This window comes from Anas acuta, chromosome 3, assembly GCF_963932015.1.
Source record: "Anas acuta chromosome 3, bAnaAcu1.1, whole genome shotgun sequence".
Taxonomy (NCBI): domain Eukaryota; kingdom Metazoa; phylum Chordata; class Aves; order Anseriformes; family Anatidae; genus Anas; species Anas acuta.
In genome coordinates this window covers 91,019,288-91,045,788 of record NC_088981.1, presented here as the reverse complement: position 1 = coordinate 91,045,788, position 26,501 = coordinate 91,019,288, and the positions used below count along the sequence as shown (strand labels likewise).

At 37.8% G+C, this 26,501-nt stretch overlaps 1 protein-coding gene and 1 long non-coding RNA gene across 2 annotated transcripts in view; one reads left to right on the top strand and one right to left on the bottom strand.

Moving 5' to 3' along the window:
• LGSN (lengsin, lens protein with glutamine synthetase domain) overlaps positions 1-26,501 on the bottom strand; it is a 59,096-nt gene that overhangs the window by 31,900 nt on the left and 695 nt on the right. The gene's annotated exons all lie outside the window — the stretch shown is intronic.
• On the top strand, positions 8,803-26,414 carry LOC137854622 (uncharacterized). The gene is made up of 3 exons (XR_011095299.1): positions 8,803-9,074; positions 24,410-24,490; positions 25,617-26,414. It is a non-coding gene; the product is annotated as an uncharacterized lncRNA (long non-coding RNA).

Here is a 26,501-nt window from a genome sequence, read left to right as displayed (position 1 = left end):
AAAAAAGGTGGGGGAGGTTTTTCATAAAGTGGAAGGCTTATTCTTGACATGAGTGTTATTCCTCTGCTAAACAAAATCCCCACTTCAAAGCAGGGTGGTGCTGGAGTGTTTCAAAGGCCTCAAAGTATTAACATGAGCAAAATGGCACTTTGTTCCTGGGTTCGTTTGTTGAAGGGGCTGAACGATTTGGCTGAAATATTATGGAACTCAGCCAGGGGCACAGGCAGGGTAGGAAAAGTTTTGGCTTAAACTCAGCATTTCAGAAAAGGTGGAAACAACTAAAAACACTATTGCATAATGGGAATGGTAGCTGTCTTCAATGGTGCCTTCAGTGGTGCATAATAAGTGGTGCTGCTAACACCACATGTAACAGAGTTCTGACCTGCTTTTTTACTTTCCATTACTGCAGCAGGGGAAGGTTTTTTTTAATACAAATACCGGAATACATTAAAAAGTCATTAATGACCCATCCTATATAACATTCATTTCTCCTCAACTTGGCATGCCGTTTTAATTAGGGGCTTGAAAAATGAAAAAGAAATAAACACGGTCTGAAGATATTCCTAGCATTATTCTCTCTCTGACATCTCCAATGCAGACCACAGCCCTCCCAACCTGTGAGAGACAAAGAGACATGTGGAAAGTGAGAGATGTATATCCTGTGTGCCAGCTAATGTTAACAAGATGTACATGCCACTGTGACTCAGCAACAACAAACCTGCAATTTCCTGCAGGCTTCAGGCATTTGACATCAGAATGACTCAGCATCCACACAGAGAGTTGAAGAGTTCTTTGCACAATTGCACCAGAGCATCTTTAAAATAATTTTGCAGAAATAACTGTAATTTTCAAGGTCTCCCTATTCTTATATTTAGTTATTGCAGTAACCTTCTTGTGATTGTTTCAAAAATCAGTTACTATCACATGGGGCTGGTTGTGGCTCCACTACTCTTACAAAACAGTATTGCATATTGTTCTTCAATAAATTCTTATCATACCTTATTTTCCACCAAATCTTTGATATTTGGGAATGGAGGCAGCAGGAACACAGAGCCCACAAAGGAGCTGTGCCTGCATTTTATTAGATTTTGTTCATCTACTGCTGCTTTAAGAACCACTTTCTCTCAATTTTATTTCTCAGAACTTTTTGGCAGCCCACTGAAAAAAAAAATAAACATAAATATTCTAAGGTAGGAGTTGTCACTGAATACTGGTGAAAGGGAGCTGAGTGACATCCTACAGGCTGGGGGAAATTTTAATGCTTAAGAATGAGAAGTAAATCATACGTCTCCCAGAGAACAGCCCACCTTCAGCACCTGAACAACCCCACAGTTCCTAGCATAACCACACAGTGAGCTCAAGACCTCTAGCTCTGACTGAAAAGTAGAAATTTAAAACATGCTGAAATGGACAAGATCCCTTCACCCATGCTTACAAAGGTGGCCATAACTACTCATCCTCAGTCAAGAAGTCCCATGTGGAATACAAAATCACTCCACAGGTGAACCACGGTGTTTGTAACTCTTCTACATGAAGACATCTAAGCACTAGCATACGGACTCCCACAAATAAAACAGGCTCGTATTGCGCAAAAGTCAGCTCTGATGAGTTTTGACATCAGGTATTTAAAAAATAACTGAGAGCTCAAAATCTGATAATGGAGATTCTTACAGTGTCATGTATCAGTTGTTGTTCCAGTCATCTTGTATAACAGAGAGCTAAGCAATTGACTCAAAAATTAATATGCAAAAAGAATATTACCCAGGTTGCAAGGTATTTGCTGACATTTACTTTTTTAGGTGCTGCAACCCCTGTGCAGGCTCTGCTTGTGCTTCTGGCAAAAGAGATTCTGGACAGCTTCAATCCAGATGTTGGAGAGTCACTTTAGCTGTTGCTCTCTCAGTCACTTGAGTTCTTTTACCCTGCTCAAGTTAAAGAAAACAAGTGAGTGCTTAAACATATTAGCTTGGCACAACAATACCTTAACACAGGCACACAGCTGGTGTGTGACCATACGGCGGGGAATGCAAGCTAGGAACTTAGGTCAGACACTAGGAGTTAAGAAACATCAGATAAATTACTTCCTGGCAACTTTAATTCTGTTCCCTTGTGCAATTACATTTCAATGCAGTCTTTAATTATGTAATCACATCCTATTCTTCCTCTTTTTGCCTCTTATTTTTAATGAAGAAACTGGATTCCCTTGGTAGCTAAATTAAGATTTCAGAAGCAACTGTAGATATAGTGATTCCTAGTTTTCAGATGCTTGACCTGCATTCTAATTTATATTTTTTGGCATAGCTTTTTTCATATGTAAGTTTAAATGGAATGGTAACATCAAAGTAAGGTGAATTCAGAGTGTCTTTTACCCCAGCTTTGCAAGTGGCTGATGTAGTCTTCGTTTTTCATCCACCACAAGCTTCAAACCCACACACGCTGCCTTGTGAAAAGTTTCATTGTTTGGTTGGCTTGTTCCTAGAAGAAAAATGTTTCTACTAAATGTTGAAATGTAATCATATATCATGGGAGATGTCACATTCTCTCTGAAAATCTTGAAAGAAAAAAAAAAAGACAAGTAATTGATCTGCAATTCTCACAAGGTAGCATTCCAAGTTTATATATATATATATATATAAACATAAACATAAAAGTTTGGAGTTGAAAATTTATGAGATCAGGTTCAGACTTCTTGCATTCATTTTTTCACCAAAAAGTCAATATTTTCTTTCAGGGAAGAAAGTCAGCTCTCGTAGCTACTCTGCTTCCAAGTGGTAGCTAGCACTGTTTGAAAATGTTACCAGGCAATGGTAGGACAGCAGAGAACAAATTAAACAAAATTCTTTCCTCAATGTACTTCAACTTGCATTTGAAATTGAAGGGAAGAAACTGTTTCTAGTTTTGTTTACTTAACCTACTTCAGCTCTTTTGTTTGTAGTTATAATGAAGTTCTAGAGGTATTGATGAACCACTCAAAGAACACTGTGTTTTTGTCCAGGTCAGTCAGTGGGTCCAAAGATTGAAAACAAAATGTTACATTTTCTTCTTGGTAATTTAAGAAGCTTTGATATTGCTGTTTCTGCTTAATGCCTGTTTAAAAGCATCTTTTTCCAACCACCACTGACCAGACCTGAAAGCTTTTTGTATTGTTCTGAAGGAGGTTATTCATTCTGGTTTAATCTATTGTAAGCTAACGTGATCTGGATGTCAGATTTGCTCTTTATTCAACTAAGTGACTCATGGCCACTTCTACTCCAGTTTCTCCACATCTTCAGCCTGTTTTTCCAGGTTCACCTGGAGTTTGGGCTAGGCTGCCTTCAGGCAGATGTTCTTCATTTTGACTTCTCTTTTCAGTCTTGTAACTGAGGCTAAAGTGTGAACATAAAAGAAACCAAATATCCCAGGAATGTGATGAAAAAATATGAAACTTTTCTAGAGGTCATTAACCTGTGAACCTATTTAATCAGTCAAGGAGATTCCACGCTACCATGGAACATGGGAAATATTTGAGATTTATAAAGTTTTAATATTATACAAACTTTTGGCTGATGAGCTTTTGTATTAAATTCTTTTATGAATCTTTCGGAGAACAGATTGTCACTGTACAGCCCTGAGACTTTGTTATGGCTTGCACCAGACGTCCTGTGCCTGAAGCTAATAAATAGCTGTGATATCAAAATTTAAAAGGCAATACTGTGCATTCCTATGGGACTCCTCCTTTTCAAAAGCCTTTCACACTAATGAAATGACTTTACTAAAAAACAGGAGTTTTATCAGATCTGGCTTGATTCAGATTGCCTGTCCTATCTTGTTGTATTAGTGTAGAGGACATGGAATCCATCACACAGAAAAATTACCTAAAAATAATCTGCTCAAGAAATAACAATTACTAATTGCTTTTGATTATCTGAATTAAATTTTCTACTGTTCACAGAATACAGCTCTTTCAGAGAACCCCTGTTGCTTTGTGGAAACGTTTTTTGGGAAAAGCATTCTCTTTTTATGGTGTTGCTACCAGGGATTTTTTTGTTTTTTTTTTTTATTCTGCCTCTCATTTTTATTATTATGAAAATTAACTCTTGTATGAAAACAGGATTTTTGTTCTTTGAGATTTATTCATAAGAACACCACTTTTTAGCATTTATTTAGCACTTTTCATCTTTGAAAAAGCAACAAAACATCTGTTAGTTACTATTTGCTATCTACCATAATACTAGAGCATAAATGATGTCTTACCATTCTTCTTCCAAAGAATGTTCTCCTTTTTGCCTCCAAACTCATAGAATTATATATGACATTGCAGTAGACTGTCATAAACATACTATTTTCACACACATGTTTATGATAACTTTACATTGGAGATAAATGAATTGCAGGAGCAGAACTTTCACACAACTGTTTTTAATGGAAATAAGGAAAAAACAGCACAGCACATAAACTTACAGACTTTTGCTGGTTTCAGACTGCTGTTCCTTCCTAATGTCATGTGGAAGTGAATCTAGCATGTATGAATATGGATACCATTTGCAGAAAATACTATGAAAAATAATTTTTCCTAGCATTTAAAAAACTTTAATAAAATGTTCTAATTTTGTAGCAAAAGTTCTTCTGCTAGAAATTAATTTTCTGAATGTATAAAACATACTATTAGCTTTTAGTGAACAAGGTAACATTATGAAAATACCTCCATCTGTGGTGTTTTTGTATTTAGTGATGTTTCAGACACTTAAAATTAATTTACAGAGGTATAATACTGCAATAAAAACTACTGCCACTTTAATTATCAATTTCTCATTAAAAAGTTCTTGTATCCACAGTCTAATTTTCAAGTCCAGTCTATTGTTTTTATGAATACAGACTCTATGCTATGGAGACTGTATAAGCCGTATCATGCGTACATATAATGGTGTTTCCTGTCATTTAATACAGGCATAATAATTTCTATTTAATCATACGGAAAAATATTTAAGTAGTTATTGGTGCTGGAAATCCATATAAATCCCTGGATTACACAACATAATATAAATCTTTCTTTATATTTCTCAGTACATCCTCTTATATATAAAACAAATATTTCACCATCCATGTTCTTTCCTTTTTCTTTACTAAAGCATTTCCATTTGAAGAAAGGTTTTCACACGACTTAGAGGATATTTGGGATTTTTCAAATAATTTATCAAAATCTTGCAAAATTCTGTGTGTACAATCTAGTTCCAATGGTATCAGGGATGATCTTTGGTTAGTTCTTCCTTCCCTGAAATGTTTCTGTATGGTTGAAAGTTTTAAATTCCTTTAAATCAAGTTTATCTGCCTATCAGTTTTTCTTGTCAGTTCGGAAGCACAGAAGATGACTGAAGTGTTTGGCAGATAAACTGTACTTTTTCATAGAAGGAAGGGTGGAAGGAAAGGTGGAAGGAAACTTAGTTCAAAATTAACACAAACATTTCCAAGTACTGAAAAGTCTGGTTCTGATTTTTTATTTTTTTGCCATAAATTATGTAAATTAAGCTTATAGGCCTATCTTTGGCCAGTGTGCCTTCTCTAGAGTCTTTTCTGCTGTCACGTTTGCAAAGGCTATTTGTCTACCATATTTGCAATTCATGGTCAAGTCACCAAGTGGTGCTTTCTGGCTGTTTTTGAGCTAGGGGACACATTTCAGCAACCAAGTCTGAAAGCACACATTGATACTATCTAGATCCCTATCAAGCAGAGACCTGAAAAAGTCTCACCTCCCTTGGCCTCCACTTGAAGACACCCTGGGCCAGAACATTGTCCCTACAGACACCAGCAGGGCTTCAGCCTGGGCTGTAGGTCCATCAAGGGACTGCTCCTGCCACCGTAACTAAACATAGCTGAAGCCTATGCACATATCTCAAGGTTGCATTTTGTTAAGATGTTTTATGGAAAACACAGTTTCTGGATGTTCCATAGAAACATTATTTCTTGATGAAGAGAACTGAAACATGGTAATTCACTTAACCATGACTGTAAAATTGTTCTTTGCTGCATAATGAACTGTAGCTACTGCTTCAGAAGCCTTGTGAGTTAGAAGCTGTCATCCCCCGTTTTCTCTTGTGAAGCTTCCTGACCAGACTATATTTCCCATGATATACTGGAGATATCCCTTACTAGATTGAAGGAGCAGTGTTTCTTTATCAGGCCACAGGTTTCATCTGATGAATTCTGTTTGAATTTTCCTCCCTTATTAGGCCACTTTCCTATGGTGGAGAACTGGGGCATCCACGGCTGAAATTCTTTCAGTTTAAAAAGATCTCATTGCACTCTCTATACACAGACATTTCTATGCTGCTTTGGCATCAGCCTTCAGGCACTGAGTTGCATCTCTCTGTACTCTCTCTATGGTAAATGCAAGCTTCAGCTGAGAATCCTACTAGCTCCAGAGTGTCAGACTGCTGCCTAACCCCAGAGATTTGAAATAAAATAGAAAGCACTCAGTGCATTTTCTCTTGTGCTTTCTGCCACATTGTGCAGCTCAGCCACCCATCTGGGCGTCCTAGATCCACCAACAGATAACTTGCACCCAGTTCCCCTTTAATGAGTTCAGGTCACAGCAGTCACTGAAAACCAGCAGCATATTTTAACCTGAAGTTGAGGTCTGAAGATAAAGAGTGCCAGTGATTGGCAGAGCCAACAATTCTTTACCACTTAAGAGAATTAACAGACAGAATGGTATTAAATTCAACTCCTTTCACTGTTTAGTCAAACTAATACTTAACTCATTAATATCCACTTATCATCTTGATGGGTGACTAGCACCCATGGTTGAAGTGCCACAAATGGTGATGAGACAGACTGAAATATAAGTTCTGAATTGATCTGTCACATGTTTTCAACTACGCTGCTACTCTTTGCTTAATCACATCAATAGCTTATCCACGGCCTCATGTCTTCCTCCCCAGCACCCTCCCAGCACCTCTCTGCACAGGCTAACATTTGCAGTCTGAGGTAGGCTAGAAGGTTTACTATTTCATCTATGATATTGGAATCTGTGCTACTCTAGAAAAGCCAGTCACAGCTTCATCACTCCTTACTTCTGAGTATACACTACTTTTGATCTATAAAAGCCTTGGAAGGTTCTTGAGAACTGGAGCTGCTGGCAAGGCGAGTAAGTGGCAGTCACTCCCCGCCCCCTCTAAGAATTCACATTCTGCAAGGGGGATTTTCCTCTCATTTAAGGCTGAAAACATTCCTGAGAGGAACAGTTTGTCCTCAAGTTGGCATAATGTTGCACTAAACATTTGCCACTTACTGTTCTGCAAGCTGTTAAGCTTCCTGTGAAAGCAGTAAGATACCACAGAAGCACTCTTTTGTAAACAGAGTCCTACATCATTTTATTAAAGTACTGTGGCAATACTTATCTGGGAACAAAACAAGGGGAAGTTGCATCAGTATGTGGGCTGCAAATGGGGCAAGGGGAACTATTATCCTAAATTAACACAGAAAAACAGATGACATTCAACCAGGAACCCTTCCTTTTACAAGGAACAGCATACAGAAAGAAAAACACAACTCTCCAATTCAAAGCATAGAATATAGGATAAGCAGACAGAGAGGAAGGGGGTAATTTGGGAGCAGTCAAGACACAAAAATATGATGGAAAATAAAGAGTAGAAGAAAAGCAATGAAAAGTTTCAATAAGCTTTGTAACAGACATCAAAATGAAGGAGAAATGCACTTCTTACAAAGACTCTGGACAGACATTCCAAGTGAGCAGGTAGTCCCTTCTCTTCTCACAGTACAAGGTCACCAGCACCATACTGGGCAACCTGGACTCCTTGTGTGGCTAAGGTCATTGATATCTCCTTACTCACTGAACTGTAGAGCTTATTTTCAGTCTTGAATCAGGACCCTATTTACTATGCACTTTACAAGCCCCCTGCTGTTAATAACCTAATTACAACACAAGAATTAACAGGTACACACAGAGGAACACCACTCAGTGGATCTAGGTGGTCCTTTCCAGCCTAACATCCCCTTGCAAATGGGAAAGCACCTTGAAACATCCTTGTTGACCATGACAGACTGTGATCAAAGAACATCTGCACCCACTCTAGCTGCTGATACAGTATTTGTAGGTTACTGATTTTCTAAATAGATCCCAGGAAATGTAGGAGAATGAGTCCCGTACTTGTATATATCTTAAAAATAAATAAATAAATAAAAAATAAAAAAATCAGGCTGAACCTGCTCAAGAGGTGGCAAGTAAGCAATGTGCTGGAAATAAACTGGTCAAAACACTATGCCTCTTTACTGAAAATTAATTAAATATGCCTAGAACTTCTCCGAACCTTCTGATGCTCAAACTGGCTAGACCAGAATGGCCTGTGTCTGCACTAATGACAACTCTTTCTATCCAAAGCACAGTTGTTGCTTCCAAACTGCCTCGAGGGAATTGCCTCTTCTGCACAAACCCCTAAGAAGTACCCAAGAACTGCTTGGAGGAGTCTGAGCTGATCCAGCATGAACCAGGGACTAGGTTAATGATCTAGCAGTACAGATGGCTGAGTTTCATTACTCTAGAAGATTTAGCAACAGACACCACCTGTGGCACTAACCTGATAGAACTCAAGAATTAACAAAAGGAGAAAACAGTGCTTTCAAGAACTTACTGCAAAAGCACATTAACTGATCTGCAGAACTGTATGTATCAGCGGCAGAAAACAGTTTGATGCTTCAGAAAGGAAGCTCCTGAGAAGGAGCTGTTGTTCAGCAGAGTGCTGCTTGGAAGGGCAAACTCAGATCTGTGAGCATGGAAACTATTTTCTTTTGTCTGCTCCTATTGCAAAGCAATGGGTTTGCTGAGTGCTGAGGGGAAAGGCCGAGGAGGGAGACAAGGGCATCCCTATTTACAAACAGACAAAATTGCACAAGAAGTGCCTGGGCTTACATAAGCAGTTTGTCCTTCTGGTGCAAACAATCCAGCTAGACCACAAATATCAGATGAGTGCTCAGGTGAAAAGCAGTTACAAGTCATTGTTCTGAGAAAATGCTCTGAAAGGGAGAACCCAAGGCCGTGACATCACCCACAGACATCTGCAAACCAAGCCTGGATGCTGGTGAGTCACATCATACATAAAGCAGCTGCATTTGAGAAGCCCTTCACGACCAAGGCCAATAAAGTTTATTGTTGTTAATTTACAATTAACTCAGATTAAATTGACGTAATTGGGAGAATCTGACTCATAGACTTTTTATAAGTTTATTTTTAAAACCTTATCTATTAAATAAATACATTTTCTGTTTTCAAAATGACATAATTCATCATTACCTGTCTTTAAAAGAACCACTGCTGCTTTTCACACAGTAAAGGAGTCAGACACTAGGTTTTTTACTAGTTGTTCTGTGTCTGGGCTGAGAAGCTGATCACTACCCTTAAATTCTGCCCCAAATGGTCTTCTATGCAAACTAATGGAGAAGGTATGATTTAATATACATATATATTTGTGTCTCAGATATGTTGTAGCACAACTGAGGACACTGAGTCAGATCCTGCCTTACACCACAGCTGGGTTTATGTATAAGGGAGACCAGCATTTGGTCCCCTCCCTTGTGCTGGGCAGCCCTCTTTATCTTCCTATAACACCACCACCTCCAATTCTAATCCCTTGGGTTGCAGGACAAGCACCAAACCACTTGTTCTGTGTCATGGGGAGCTGCTGCAGGGTTGCAGCGGTGTGACAGCCGAATTTGGCTGTACAGAAGGTGGCAGGATCAGGACCACTCTCAGCTGTACGAAGGAGTCGCTAGGCAACAAAAGTAGCTATGGTTACCTGTATCCGAAATGAACCACGGATTTCTGTGATTAGTCATTCAGCTGGAAAAACCTGGAAAAAAAAAAACACTTTTTTTTCTTGATGAATGTATCAAAATATAACAGTGCCTTTGCATAAATATTGTTGCAATGACAAGACACAATTAAATAGATCTTACTTTACAGGCACTTGTTTGCTTCGCCTTGGGTTTTATGCAAGATGTAGGCTATTTGCTTTCAGACGTTTGGGGCTGCAGCTTTAGTGACAAGACCAGACCTTTGGCCAAGGATCAAGTGCTTCTAAACTCTACATTAGGGAAATATCCTGGAGAAGCTACAGGAGAAGCAGCAGATTTCCTTTGCCCAGTGAGACTGGCTATTCTTTCCCCAAGAAGCTCTCACTGGAGTTCACTTGGTACGTGAGATTGTTTGCTGATTAATATCAAAGGGTGCCAGCAATCATGTGCCTACACTAATGCTCTCATGCATATCATCTTACACACACTGGAGATTTCCATGAGGCAAAGGCAGCTCAGAGAAAGCAGCATCCCAGAGGCCTGAACCCAGCCTCAGCAGCAGGGACAAGGAGCAGCTGGGGTCACCAACACTTTCCCTTCAGTGACTGCAGGTGCATCCTTCAAGACCTTAACAGAGCCAGAAAAACTCCCAGACCCAGCAGTCCCTGGCCACTACACCCCTGAGCAAAATTCCCTCCTAAATCCAAAGCTGGCAATCCATTTAACCCTGTCCGCACGCATCATCTGAGGTGATGGAAGTAGCAGTCTCTTTCCTACCTTTTTCACCTGGAGTTAAATGGTTGAGTCAACTAAATCAATCTGCAGTTAGCACAGGCATTCACAGGAGCATACATTTTTTTCTTGCACAAGAAGTGTATTCAGAGAGATTCTCTCAGCCATTCCTTACAGGGGCTTGTAAACATATTATTGATTCTTGGGTGTTTGGGGGGTGTTAATTAGAATTTGAGTTTACAGCAACAGCTCTCCTTGCTTCATCAGAAGAGACTGAAACTAAGGCACTCAGCTGGTAATTTAAAAGCAGTATTTTTATAATCTGTAATATGTTTACTACTTTAAATATAAATGTAAAGCAATAATCAAGTGAATTAATGATAATACACATGCTAACCTACCTTACTTTGATTAAACTAGTTTACTTTGTTTACCATTGGAATGAGGAAGTCCCTGCAACTTACTTTAATCTACTTATTCAACTCCTTTATTAAAATCATGCTTTTCAGCTGTGATCACTAAGCCAAATAATACATGGTGTAAGCAAAAAGCTCATGAAAATCTGTATAAACTATTTTGATCAGTCTTATCCAAAAAAATGAATTGGGCTTCAAACAATGGGCCTTTCTTTCTATGAAGCTTGTTAGGAAATCCCACTGCAAATATTCTTAAGCTTTAACGGTAGCTACTGAGGCTACCACTTCCATGCTAGAAGCATTAAAATTTATTTACCTTGTGTCACAGAAAAAGAGAGAAGAAAGCAGAAAAAAATTGCCCAACTCAGTAGTACATTTGCAATAGTGATGCTGTCATAAACTACACTTTGATCAGTCTTGTGATCGGGCTGCAATGATATTAGCTTCCTTGGAAATAAGCATTTGGGAAAAGCTCCATAATTTCATACATTTTGCTTCATGAAGCTTAAATGTATATGCACATCTCTACAGTTTCCTTGCCGGCGCTCTCTCACATGGTTACACAGTTAGCAGAGATGCTGATAGAGCTGTCAAGAAAAACCCTTGTTTCTCAATTCGAGTACTGAAGAACAGAGGGAAGAAACATAAAAGTTCAGGCCCCAGCAATGATTTTTTTTTTTGTTCAAAGTGCTGCATCAAGGAAAGAGAAGTGTCTTGGACTAGATAGTTAGAAGTCATATCTTTTACTGAGGTGACAACCAGCTCAAAACAACACAGAGAAAGACTGGAACAAGACGCACTGTAATGGTGCTTATTATCAAAACCAATTTGATTTACAAGTGGGCTGAAAATCTCATAACAAATTTATTTTCACATGACTGCCCAGACTCTCTCTTTTAGACTGGCTCAGAAATGCCTTGGCCTTTCTCACAGTGCTACTACATTTCTTCCAAACCCAGCCAAAAACGGAGGCACTGCAGACTGCAAGAATGAAGGAATAAATTATTTACTCAGTAAAACAAAATCTCTCCCTGAACACTGAAGATAATAAAGCTTGATTTCCTATAAATTTGTGCCTTGTGCTTGATAGACTTTGGCCAGGTGTAAGCACTAGAAATATTATTTTTCACAAACTATGATGTCTGAATGAAGTTTTTCATTCTAGGATCCAAGTTTCTTTTTCAAGTCTATTCTAATAGAGTATAAATTTCTACAGCAGACTTTAATTAACAGGATTTCTCCCCTCTAATTGTTCACTTATTTGCAGAAAACCTTTTATTTTTTTTTCTTGTCCTCTCTAATTTTGTCCAATGAGGTAAGAAACAGGAGTTTTAAGTTATCAGAGAATGTTCAGGAAATCATCATATACGCATAAGTAAGCTTAGCAAATGCTAATGCCTAAGTCTCATTTATTTCTGTCTAACAAACAAAAAAAAAGGGGGGGGGGGGAGGGAGGGGAGGAGAGAGACAGAGAAAGAGAAAATTCAAGATTGATTTGATTTCATTAAACCAAAGCTTGAAGACACACGAACCAGCCTGTGTTGTAAAAAAGATTTACATCCAGATTTAAAATGTAAGGGTTCTTGGATCTTGGGACCTGGAACAGCTCATAGGACTCTAAAAAATTATTTAAAACTCTGACATTGTGCCATTATCATCTGGGAAGTTTTTGAAGATAGATTCTCGGTTCCGATCTACCTGTGGCTGTTATTAATCTTTTTGTATCTAAACAATCTCTAAAGGGACAAAAAGCTACTTTCTCCCATTTTCTCTTCATTATTAATCAATCTGCGGAAGTGTTGGAGCTGGCTGTGAATGTTAAGAAGGAGCACCTTTTAGCTTGTTAATGAAGTCAAACACAACATAAGTATTTTTGCAAAACCTTAAGATATAGGAATAACTTTAGAAGAATATTCTGAGGTGATAAAACAAGTTCTTTATATAAAGGGGTGCTGAGCCTTATTAAAGGGGAGCACTTTTATTGTTGTTGTTTTGTCTTGTTTTTATATCTTCTGTAAGACACTGCAACATTTATTTCTGAATGCATGGAAGTGCACAACGGGAGCATACCATTCATAACAACAGTATCTAGTACAAGTGTTTGTACATTTCAACATGCATTAAATGGACCATATCTCACCATTACTGAGCTTGTGGCTGAGCAGAAAACAGATTTCTCCCCCAAGAGAATGTCTGTGATTGTCTGTTAGTTTTGTTTTTTTCTTAATAATTTATTTCACCACTTAATATCTTTCAATTTAATAGGCTCATATCTGTAATAAACTGCGTCTGTTTTCACAACATTTTCCCCATAGGTTTAAATGAAGTCTATCAATATTACACACAGATTGTGAAATAAGGCAATTCATGGAAAGATTCAAGTGGACTAAAGTCATGCTGGCTGTAATCTACCCCACCTCCTTACAGTCTGGATTTGAGGTCTGATAGTTCCTGGACTAGAACTGACATCTCACACTGCTGAGATATCCTCAGCTGCAAGTGTTGCAGCTGCTGGGCTGGAACAAGACCCTCAGATCCTAGTCTATACCCAATTTGTCCATGTTTGGTGCCTTACAAGAGTGCACTGACTTGAGAGGGCAAACAAGAGGGAATGTGTCTACAGCTCTTTTGAGAGTGTTTTCTTCATTCTGTTTCCTGTCTGAGTTCTGCTTGTGCACTACCTATTAAGATACATGGGATAAAAAGCACAAACAGTACTGGAAACAGACATTTCCCCATTCCCTATTCATAGAATTTTAGAATAATTTAGGTTTGAAAAGACCTCTAAGATCCTCAAGTCCAACTATTAACTTAATACTACCAAGTCTACCACTAAACTATGTCACTAAGCTCACATCTACACATCTTCGGAATACCTGCAGGGATGGTAACCCAACCACTTCCCTGGGCAGCCTCTTCCAATGCTTGACCACCCACTCCATGAATAAATTTTTCCTAATATCCAACGTAAATCTCCCCTGGTGCAACTTGAGGCCATTTCCTCTTGTCCTATGGCTTGTTGCTTGGGAGAATAGACCAACCCCCAACCTGTCACAATCTCCTTTGAGATGGTTGTAAAAACAGATGAGGCCTCCCTTGAGACTCTTTTTCTGTAGGCAAAATAACCTCAGTTCCCTCCACTGCTCCTCATAAGACGTGTTCTATAGACCCTTCACCGGCTTCATTGTTCTTCTTTGAACTGGCTCCAGCATTCAAAGTCCTTCCTGTAGTGAGGAGCCCAAAACTGAACACTGTACTCAAGGTGCAGCCTCACCAGAGCCCAGTACAAAGGGACAATCAGTTCCCTAGTCCTGCTGGCCATGTTATTTCTAATACAAACCAGGATGCTGTTGGCCTTCTTGACCACCTGAGCACACTGTTGGCTCATATTCAACTGGCTATCAACCAATATCCTCAAATCCCTTCCTGCTGTGCAGTTTTCTAGCCACTCTTCCACCAGCCCGTAGAACTGCAAGGGGTTGTTTTGCCCCAAGTGCAGGACCCTTCACTTGGTCTTGTTGAACTTCATAAGGTTGGCTTGTGCCCATCAATCCAGCCTATACAGATCCCTCTGTAAAACCTTCCTACCCTCAAGACCATTATTTTTTCTCTTCCTGGCTTCATGAATTTTCTGATCTCTTCTGCTCAGTTGTCCAGCTTCATCCTCACTGGAGATATCCATCAGCCAGGTGCTTCCTACACTCTAAGGCTATTAGGTGAGAAGGTGCAATTTCACCCAGAACAAAGGTGATGGCTATGGTCCTGTATTTCCTGAACAAGTGCTCTATTTCCCTAGGCTACTGAGTAAAAGCAGGTATTTCCTTCAAAGGAAATTCAGAACTAGGAAACCCGGGGGGATGCACTTGCCTGCCGTGAGTCCCTCAGTGACAGAGTTTCAGCCATTGAACAAAGAGTAGAATTGGTGACCAGGCTGTTCCCAGCATCCATCTTGATGAAAATACATGTACTTCTGAAATCTTGGGAAACATCTACCTTATCTTCGGAAGTCAAAAGCAGCTTTGCCTGACATAAAACAATGGAAAAATCCCAGAGATTGTTCTACTATAGGTGCAGAGTAACCCATCTAAGATCTTTAGGAACATATGATACGGTAAAAAAAATTGATCAGGCATTTTCTTCTGTCAATTTGAAAATATTCAATAACTCAAATCAGCCCTTAATTAGAGAGCATGGAAAAAAACAAACGTCTGCTTCATTACACATGTTTGGCATTGATTAGAAGCGTAACTTGTTCTTGGCCTTAATTTGTGTAGGTGGCTGTCCTTATCAGGAATAAGAATCGCATCCTGTGAGAACTCTGTCTGACTTAGCTCTGATGTGATTTTTCATTTCTCTATGAAATGCCAAACAAAAACATTAACTAAGTCAAAGATAGACCCGTTATGCTTGATACTTTTCCAAATTCACTCTATTTTAGCTAACTTTCTGAAATACTTTTTCTCTGTGTAATTTTCTTGGAGCTTTTAAAGTCACTAAAAATAATACAACTGCATCATCACAAGTACCATCTACCTCAAGGCAGCATATGCTGTCCTTGACATCTGTAGTAGCTCACACTCAATTGTTGTATATCTTCCGTAAACAGAAAGTGCTAATGCAACTTAACTGAAGGAAATATATTTAAAAGCTGATAAATCAGATTAAATTTTCATTGGGATTTCAGTGAAATGTGTGAAAGATCTGATATTTGTGCTGATATGTTATTCTTTATAAACACTAGTGGCACACAACAGAGACAAGTAAATAGTCTAATTTTGTATATATAATAGTAAACCTGATGTGCATTTATACCTATAAAATATTCAAATACACACAAAGAAAAAGTGGAAAGAAGAAGAAAAAACAAACACACAAACAAAAAGTTTTCCCAACCTAGCCATCTTAAATTAGAAGACAGACCTCCAGATTTAACCTCAGAGATGTTATTGAGAAATATAAAGGAAGAAGAATTGGCAGTTTAAATTTGTTCTAAACAAATTGCAAGATAATTATTGTTTAATATTCAACTTTGGTATATCTTTTTTTTTTTTTCCTGTTTGACACATCTTTTAAGCTTTAAGTATTCCAGAACTATTCTCAATGAGAATCTGAAAGCACAGATTACTCATCACCACTTAATTTTCTAATGTCCACAAATAATTACATTTTTATTCCTCTATATTTCTACTACATTTGAAAGAAATATAATAATAACACAAGTTGCTGAGTGCAAGAAAGCAAAAAGGCAGCATTACAAAGCTGCCAAGTTAGGCAATGACAAGCTTTCTTTTAGGTGATTGACAACATTTTCTATCCCAGGTTGTCTGATCCTTGCTGTCTGTGGGAGGTTACTGACCTCACAACCCTTCTGTGGGAAGAATCATATGAGCAATCCCTAATTTACTTCAGGCAAAGGTGTTTGGGTTAGCATACAGTCTTGTATCATCATTATCATTGATTACCTCGTTGACCTTGCCTGAAAGTAGATTAGAAAATGAATGCACAAGCCTTTCAGCATCAGTGTCATAAAACACCAGATGGTACATCTGGAGCCAGTAATGGCATCAGCTGACACAGGTAGATTCAGAAGGGAAGTTTTCCTGTAGCCTGTTTGGTGTCATTTAGTTAGTATACATTCCCCATCCAAAGAGTCAGAATTTTGTACAGGAAGAAGACTTATATTGGAATGTGTTTTCACTACTTTTCAGAAGTCAGTAAAGAAAATCTTGTTTGCTAAACAATCTTCTGCCTCTACCATAAGCTTTCTAGATGTATTTTTCTTGTTTCATTAAGGCAAATAGAAGCTCATGTGGTCATATTCATAGGCTGCAACAGGACGTGTAATATGGAGCTTCCCTTCCAAGAATTAAATGGTGGTGCACAGCTGAGGTTATTGTTTTTCAAGACACCTGCACAGAAACACACATCTAGGCACAAAGAGACAGTGAACTTCAAGACCCCAGGCAAACAACAGGGTATATAGCAGAACCAAGCAGTCAGCACTACTGATGCAGTAACTGATTAGCAAAAAGCAAAACAGAAAGCTAATGAAACATCATTGGTTCTGAAGGTCAAAGAAATCACTTCAGAGCTGCTTTCCCTCTCAGCCAGACCTGGATATTGAATTGCTCATAAATGCTTCTGTCATTGCAACAGACACGTTATTTTTCAACATATACTGAACACTCTGCAGCAAATCCTACTCATAGTTCATTTTGATTCCAAAAAAATATTTTTTTTTCACCTGGAAACGTGCTTTTTTGTTGTTGTTTTGTTTGTTTGTTTTCCCTCTCGTATTTCAACATGAAAATATTAAGTTAAGCAAAGCAAATAGTTAAGGAGTCAATAATAAGTTGTGCTTAAGCATAGTGTGAGTAGAAAAAAAATGTCTTTTTTTAAATACCTCTTCTTTTTTTTCTTTAACCAGCAGAATGTTGCTCTCCGCAGAACTGTTTTATATTTTGCAATTCCAGCAAAAATTTCCCTTTAGGACTTATGATTGCTAGCCACAAAGAGAGATGAAACACAGATATGTTGCATCATCAGACATGATTTCTTATCTTGCTATGTGACATTGATAATAACTATTATTATTTGTGCCACATAGGTGTTTCAGTTAAGCTCTCTGTTGCAAGTGCTGTACAAGTATAAACCCCGGGTTCTACCCCAGTAGAAGTTTCTGCCCACAATAAGCTTAGCTCAATGTACTCCCACAAATATAATGAGTAGTAGAAAAAAAAGGAGAAGACAAAGGAAGTTTGAGTGCATATTAACAAAAGGCAGCAAAATACATCTGCATCATTTTGTTTTAATTCTTCAGTTGGAAATAACACCTAATTATCAGAAATCCCCTTTGGCTGTTTATCTCCACTAATACATCTGGAACACTGCTTCAGCTCAGCATAAAATTCAACCCACATAATTATTGTTTTATTTCTTCGTCATCAAATATTTTCTAGTAAACATAATTCCTGTCACGGAATTTAAAACAGATATGTTTTTCTTAATTATCGTAGGATCTGATCTAGCTTTACCCAAAGTCACCTCTGCTTACTGGCTAAAGCATTGCCTTATAATAATGGCAAATACATACAGGTCTGTTGTTTCTGAAGACAAGCAGTCAAGGAACGTGAGATGTATGGCAGATATTCTGCTCTTCTGAGATGAACTAGGAACAGGGGTGTCTCTGGTTGAGAAACTCTCTCTTAAGTCTACATATCTGTGAATTTTGGAGGCAAAATATATATTAGTTAATAAATTGCTTCAACACCTAAGGAAAAACTTTCTTAAATATAAACAGCATTTAAAGTATTTAATTAATACTAAATACATATATAAAAAAAACTAATATAAATATAAAATATAATGTGTAACTTCAGTATCCGGTCAACACAGAAACTTCTGCTAGATACCCTAATTTTGCAAATAGACTATAGAAAGACGTGGAAATATAGATTATGACGTTTCCCCCGAAATGTACATGTTAAAAGAATGGTTTCAGAAGTCAGACCAGAAGAATCACAAAAACAAAAGGCAGGTGGGGGGAGACTGGTCTCTGTTTTGGAAATTTGGTGCCTTTCTGAAACCTGTAGTTAAGTTCCCCTACCCCTTGGAGATTAAAGGCAGGCTCACCTGTGAAGGCTTTGTTTTTAAAGCTACACCCTGAAGAATTTGGCACTGAGCACTGTGCTGATTTAAAACACAAAGGTTGAGGACAGTGATCTGCCCTTTAAATTTTAAACATGAACATCAGTTTGATATCACATCTCCTTTAGCAAGGTGGATATGCAACTTCAGCACTCTGTGCTGCTGGGGAAATTTAAGCACACATAACTTTTGACTGTACCTTACACAACAGACAAGAGATTAATTGGATAAAAATGGCACGGTTCAGTATTTTTGCTGGAAATTTCATTCTACAGAGAACATAAAAGTCATTTGGCCACACAATAAAAAGCAAAAGGAAACACAACAAAGTAGGCAAAAGTACTTTCTTGGATAAATAAAGGAGCAGAGTCCTAAAGACTGGGGGTTTATATATTGTATCTATGATGCTCTAATATCAACAACCAGTACAGAGACTTTTCAAAATCCAGGGTCCTGTTCCCCAGGTGTGTGGCCTAATTACAATGCTACAGGGTGAAGGTCTCTCTTGTGTTTTGTATTCACAGCCCAGTAAAATGGTCTGCTTTCCTCCAAATGCTTTATTTCCACAAAGGACATGAGCGAATAACTTGTTGCTCATGCCACCGTCCACACTTGACTGAGAGCAGGCTGCAGCAAAATAGATAGAAACTATAATTTTCTGTGATTAGCACAGCTTTTCTATGTCTAAAGAGCACCAATCCTTTAACAATTTACAGGATAGTGTTAATAATAAATGTCCTGAAATAAGAAATAATTATGACTATTTTTGTTGGCACTTCTACTTACTTTATGCTCCTGTGTTCCCATACATGTAGGACTTACTCCCACATTTCATCCACATGGTAAATGTGTCTGATATACCCACACCAGCTGCATCTGATTTAAGGACAGACAGTAAGAGAGCAAGGCTTATGACACTGGGCCCTAAAAACCTCAGGCTCTATTACAGTTACTTTTGGCAGAAGGAGGCATCAAAGAAGGAGGATCAAATCAGTTTAAACCTTGGGAACGGACAAGAGTCCCACGAGTAAATAAAAGGAGCAGCTCTACAGTCGAGGCCAGCATAATCAGGGATATCAGATGACATTACGGGAACTAGGAAACCCAAAAGCTAGCTTGTATACTCCAGAAATACCAGTAACCAGAACAAGGGCAAAAGTTACTCAGTTTTAGATTCAAATTACTGCAGATAGAGATTTGCCAAGCTACTTGGACATGTAATTGGGTTAGAAAGTATTCCTGTGTATAAACTTCAGGGATTCTGTGTGCTTTTCAGAGTGAAAAATATAAATGATTTCTTACAGGACTCTAAAATTGTTTCCTGATGAGACTCAAAGTTTGGTTTTATTTTTTATTTTATTTTATTTTATTTTATTTTTATTTTATTTTATTTTACTTTATTTTATTTTATTTTATTTTATTTTATTTTATTTTATTTTATTTTATTTTATTTTATTTTATTCTGTTTTGCTTCTGAACACAGTATGCATACCTACATCCTGCCTATAGAAAGGCTGTGGAAGGCAGCCTGTCAGGCTCTGCTAAATGAGAGGCAAACACAGCTCTGTGGTACATGGCTGTGGACTTAAATGAGAATGGGTTGTCTCAAGGGAAGAACATTTCATGGCTGAGTTCTTTTATATGAGCTAATCTTTTCAGAAATGGCACTGAAAGACAAGAAATGAAACCAAATTAGTATTTCTTGGTCTAGATTTTCACAAAGAAATAACCCTACTTTATAATCCAAGTGCAAATAATACAAGGGGTAACTGCAAGAACCAATAATCGCTTCTAATAGGAAGATGAGATGGTATTCTAAATGACACATTTTACACAAGAGCTCAGCAATCTGAATTTGATACACCATGAAGCAAACACTTTGAGCAAATTGTATTGTTTTCTGATGCTTTTTTTTTTTTTTTTTCTTTTAACCTCTTTTCTTTTCTTTTTCTTTACCCTCATTCCAGGAAGATTCATATGTACATGTGGTGTTTAATAACAGATTCTTTAGTTTTTCATCAGGCTGTATTGTTCTTCACAAATACTCAAAGGACTACTAATTAAAAATATCAAAAAGCTGTGAATCCTGAAAGATTAATAACTTTTACTATGAATTCTGGTTCGATTCAAGTTTAGTGAAAGCATAAAATATCCCCTCTCACTATGAAGTAGTGGGTACTTCATAAGCAAGTCTATGTTCTAACCAAGCAGCTGAAACAATACCTTGTGACCATAAACTCTACAGGCTCTCATCTATACTGACATGAAAAAGAAGATTCTGCTATATAACCCAGGACCACTTTCAGAAGTAGGAATGGGCAGAATTAGGAATTACCTCAAATATTGGATGAGTAGCAAACTAGTAAGAAATCCTAAAGGTAATTTTCTAATTACCAAACACAGAAAATAGAAAAATACTGAATACAGAGTCAAAGAAAACACTTTAGCTCATGAATTATTTGTTGCCATTATTTGTGAAATATCTGAACATTAAATATGTTTAGATAAATGAGGATTACTATGGTAACAGAAAAAGACTACCTTTGTCAGATAGCTTCTTTAACAAGGATGCTACTGTGATGGAAGGACCTTATTGGGAGGGGGGGGAAGGAGAGAAAAAACAAATGATGTACCAAATGAACTTTTATTTTCTTATTCTGATCTCAAAATTCACTGTTGACTTGAAGTCAACAATTCTGCTCTATTCCTATAATGAATTTCTATTTTGCATAACAAGATCTCAAATCACACGTGTATAATAAATATGTCCAAGTTTAGGTGCATAACTGAAGTCCAAGAGGCAAAACAAAAATATAATGAGGCTCCAGGGGTTCAATATTGTTAATGAAGGATAAAATACCTGGACTTGTTTATGTTTCTTTTATGTTGGAACGGTAGATTAAGAAGTAGTGCAGCTTTATTACATATTTCTATTCAGACGTATTTTCTTCTACAGGTGTATTTTCTTCTACAGATGTATTTTCTTCTTTCATTCCCCATCTAGAGCTTCCCTTTTAGCCAAGCATGAAGATATCTACCCATAATCAACTGATATTTGATAGACACCATGAGCTAACATATTTTCCCAGAAAAAGAAAATTTAGTTTCCATAATGACCTGAAAGGTAGGTCATAGTGAATTTTGTATATTGCTCAGAGATTAAATTCTGTCTTGTTTCCAATCAAGAATGGCTACAAGCCAGCAAAGTTGCAGAGAGAAATACTAGAAGGTTTGGCAAGAACTGTATGTGTCTCTGATTAAATTTAGGTATTCCTTGACTTGTCGAGTTTCACACATTGAAGCTGAGATACACTTGGCTCCTATTCCCTGAAGTTAAGATGACATACATTTACATTTTGTGACATCTCTGCTTCTTCTTTATCCCATGATCCCATATGGATCACCTTTATCACAGTATAGTAGTATGTCTAGCTTATATACTTCAGGAGCAAAAAAGAGGCCAGAAGAGAGCTACAGAATAAAAAAAAATAAAAGATAATTGTCTCTGCTGGGGAAACAATACCTTGTGGGGCCAAAACTATAAAATACATAAAAAAGTAGTCATGGTCTCCCAAAAACAATAAAGATAAAAACAGTAAAATTTTCCTATTTTTCTTCCCATGGAAGATTCTCATTCCAGACGAGCTTCCCACCAGTTTGCTGAGCTCTTCTGTAGGGTATCTTTTGACAAAGCTATCCAGTCATATGAAGCTATTTTTGTCTGCACAACTGTATTAGTGAAGACCAGCAGTGAAACACAACATGATTTATATCTCTGGCTACAGTGTTATCGAAGTCTTCTAGATTGGTAGCTACTCTGGATCTCTACATACTAGCTACCTGAAATCCTGATTTTAAATTCCAGCTTTTGTCCTCCCATGTCCATCACCAGCACAGGGTTTGGAATATTACTTAGCACACTGTCCTCCACTGGAAACACAGAAAGGTAGTAAACTGAAAACTGGAGAGAATCGAAAAACAGTTTTCTGCTGCTCCCCTGAGCTTTTCTTCATGGTGGATTAGACACCAATAGGTGTCAATTCTGGACATTTTTGCATCATAAACATGGCTGAATCCTAACCCTTAATTGAAAACTGTAAATTATCTCTATCCTATCATCAAACTCATAAGCAAAAATTACCCTAAGGAATTAATATTTGAAACTCTTTCTTGAATTATTTAAATTTAGATTTTCAAGAAGCTTTTGAAAATATTATTTGACAAAACTCTTTTAAAAGAATTGAACATTAAGTCTCTCAGGTATATGTGTTTAAGCATGTGACATTATTATATATCCGTCATTATTATATAGACATTATTATATATCCAATATAACATATTTGTCATGTATATATGTGATATTTTATATATAGTATAAAAATTTTCCTAAGTGAACTTGTGAAGAGGTAAATAGTGAGACAAAAAAAAAATCAAATTGTACAGAATTAATTACAATAGTCAGCACAGGAGCTGACAAGAAAAAGTTGCAGAATAGTCTTATGACACAGCATACGTTTGATAGAATGGTAAATAAAATTCATCCTTCATAAATGCAAATCCATACATACCATGAAAATAAACCATAAGTTGTTGAACATAAGATTAAATATTAAGTGACAATCAGGAAGACAGTACTAGAAGTAAAATTAATAGTAAGTTCTCTGAACTTACTATAAGTAAGTTAGTAATTTATAGTAAGTTATAGTTAGTAATTAATAGTTAATTATGGTAAGTTCTGTTTCCTTGTAGAAAAAAAGACAGGGAGCTCCTGGAAAGAGTCCAGCAGAGAGCCACAAAGATAGTACAGGGCCTGGAGCATCTTCCCTATGAGGAAAAGACTGAGAGACCTGGGTCTATTCAGCCTTGAGAAGAGAAGACTGAGAGGGGATCTTAACAATGTTTACAAATATCTTAACTGTGTGAGACAGAGGGATTTGGTCAACCTCTTTTCAGTGGTTTGTGGGGACAGGACAAGGGGCAATGGTCACAATGACCACAGGAAGTTCTGCACCAACATGTGAAAGAACTTCACAGTGAGGGTGATGGAGTACCTGAAAAGGCTGCCCAGAGAGGTTGTGGAGTCTCCTTCTCTGGAGATATGCAAGGCCTGTCTGGATGCCTACCTGGGCAACCTGCCTTAGGGAACCTGCTTTGGCAGGGGGGTTGGACCCGATGATCTTTTGAGGTCCTTTCCAACCCCATCTGTGATTCTATGAAAACATTTTTTTCAATGTTAAAGAGATCACAACAGAAAACAGGATTATGAAAACAGTAAAGAATCAAATGGAAATAAGACACTCTGATTCTACCCAAAAAGAACACAGTAAAATGGGTTAAAAAAAATAAATAAATAAATAAAAGATCACAGATCACTGGGGATTTGGAATGTCTTCATTTGACGATTAAATAAACTAATAATCTTCAATATGGAAAAGAGAAATTGGAGAGAAATTGGGGAAATTGGAGAGAAATATGCAGGATATGTGATACACATTGATAGGGTGAATAGAGAATAACTATTCACTGTTTCCCACAACATAAAGACAGTGCAGAAAAAAAATGAAATTACCAGGCAACAGATTTAAAACAAATAGAAGGAAGTATTTTTCTTGTGACACATAATCACATTGTAGCACTCATTGCCATAGGATGTTGTGGATGCCAAGAGTATAAATGGGCCCAAAAAGCAATTAGACAAAATTTATGTAAGAATTCATGGAAGATCTCTGCACTGAAAGTCCCTCAGTCTCAGATTATTGAAAGCTATAAAGGTATAAGCAGGGAAAAAATTATTCTGTGTTCACCTTGTTTTGTCATCTTTCCCAAAGTTTGTGGCTGTTGCCTCTTGTCCTGATACTGAGCACCACTGAAGAGAACCTGGCTCCAGCCTCTATGAACACTCCCCTCAGGTATTTATGGACACTGATAAGATCCACCTTCTTCTTCATCACCTTCCTCTTCTTCAGGCTGAACAGCTCCAACTCCCTTAGCCTCTCTACACAGAAGGGGTGCTCCAGTCCCTTCAGCATCTAGGTGGCCACTGGACTCTCTCCAGTTTGTCTAGGTCTCTCTTACACTGCGGGTCCCTGAACACCCCACAGACAGCTTCACTAATGCTGAGTAGAGGGGAAGGATCACCTGTCTTCACTTGCTGATGATACTTTGCGAAGAGACATTTTACTCAAGCCTGTAGTGATAGGTCAAGAGGTAATGGCTTTAAACTGAAAGAGGTACATTTAGATTAGATATTCAGAAGAAATTTGTCACTCGGAGGGTGGTGAGGTACTGGAACAGAGAAGCTGTGGATGTCCCATCCCTGCAAGTGTTCAAGGCCAGGACGGATGGGATTTTGGCAACCTGGTCTAGTGGAAGGTGTCCCTGCCCATGGCAGGGGGGATGGATCTTTAAGGTCCCTTCAACCCAAAAGCATTCTATGATTCTCTGGTTATAAAAGCTTGAATAGATGTTCTGATCCAACAAAGTTGCTCTTATGTTTTGACAGCAGGATTCAACCAGATTCTTGTTGGAAATATGATCTTCACTGCTATTCTGGAGTAAGCATATTTTGAAACAAAATTCATGTCTGGACCTTGTATCAGTGGTTAGACAGTGGTTGCCAGATCACGATGATATTGCTGGTTTGATGCTGTCCCAGGTTCAGCAACGAGTAGTAGCTCTTGACAGCGGTTTTATTCTTATAGGATAGGATTGATGGGTTGTGTCCCAGAGATGAGATGTTGCATCATAAAGACACATTCACAATTAAAACTCCCAAGGAAAACAATCTTTTCTCAGTATACTGAAGCCTTCTTCGTTAGCAAGGTAGATTGATTGGGGTACAGCACAATGTTTGCAATTCTGTGCAAGATCTTGCAATGTGTTTCTGTAAATCCTTAGTAATGTAAATGAAGAGTAATTTTCTGAAAGTAAACGATACTATCCAAATTTAGTCACTGCATTATTTAGGATTGTGGTTCTGGACAAATTTTAAATAGTCTGGGAAATGAAAAATTCAGAGTTCGTTCCTGCTTTCAGAGTCCATAGAAGAGCTTCAGTCTGGAGAACAGCACGTGACAAGACAGGTGTTACTGTAGAGAGAATTGATGGAGCCAGTGTAAGTTGACTTTGCTACTTCCAGAGATGAGGCTGAGCTGGAGTTTGGCCCATTCATTACATATGTGTTTTCCTAACAGGTAAGGAGGCACTGCACTGTTCAATAGTCAAGTGGGTGGGGCAAGCAGGCAAAGGACAAAACGGAAGCAGAGATCATTTCACATCTTTATTACTAATACTTTAGTTTATGTAATATACCTCAAAGGTGGTGGAGGATTAAGAAATTGTTGAAAACTAACTAATAGTTCAGAAAAAAAACAATATTATTGAGGTTTCATGCTGATCATTTTTTATAATCTGTGCAGCTCTTTTTCATTTCCCTGCTTGCTTTGCATATATTTCCTCATTGACTGCTATGAGGAATTTGAATGCCATAATAGTTATTTGGTGGAATACTCCTGTTTTTCATCAGTGCTATTAAACAATGTCACTTGGAAGCCAGGCACGCTCCTGGACATGTGGACACTGAGGCATATCATGCTCTGCACAAACAATCACTAATGTTTTAGATAGTACAGATTATATATGAGATACTGAGAAGCAATTGGTTTTAAATGCCTGACAAGGAAAGTGGTCGAACAAGTTTGAACGGTTACAACACTGACAAAACCATAACCATGAAGTTCGAAGAAAACAGAACAAACAAGCCTGTTTTCTAATAATTTAGTATGTTTTAGGTGCTAGAAATGTTGGGAACAGGCAATCTATTGACTGATGCAAAATTCTAGCTGGTGTGAGACATGACTACACGGTTTCTGCCAGTTTGCTTTAGTCAGATTAACTCAAAGCATCATTGTAATTCCGGCA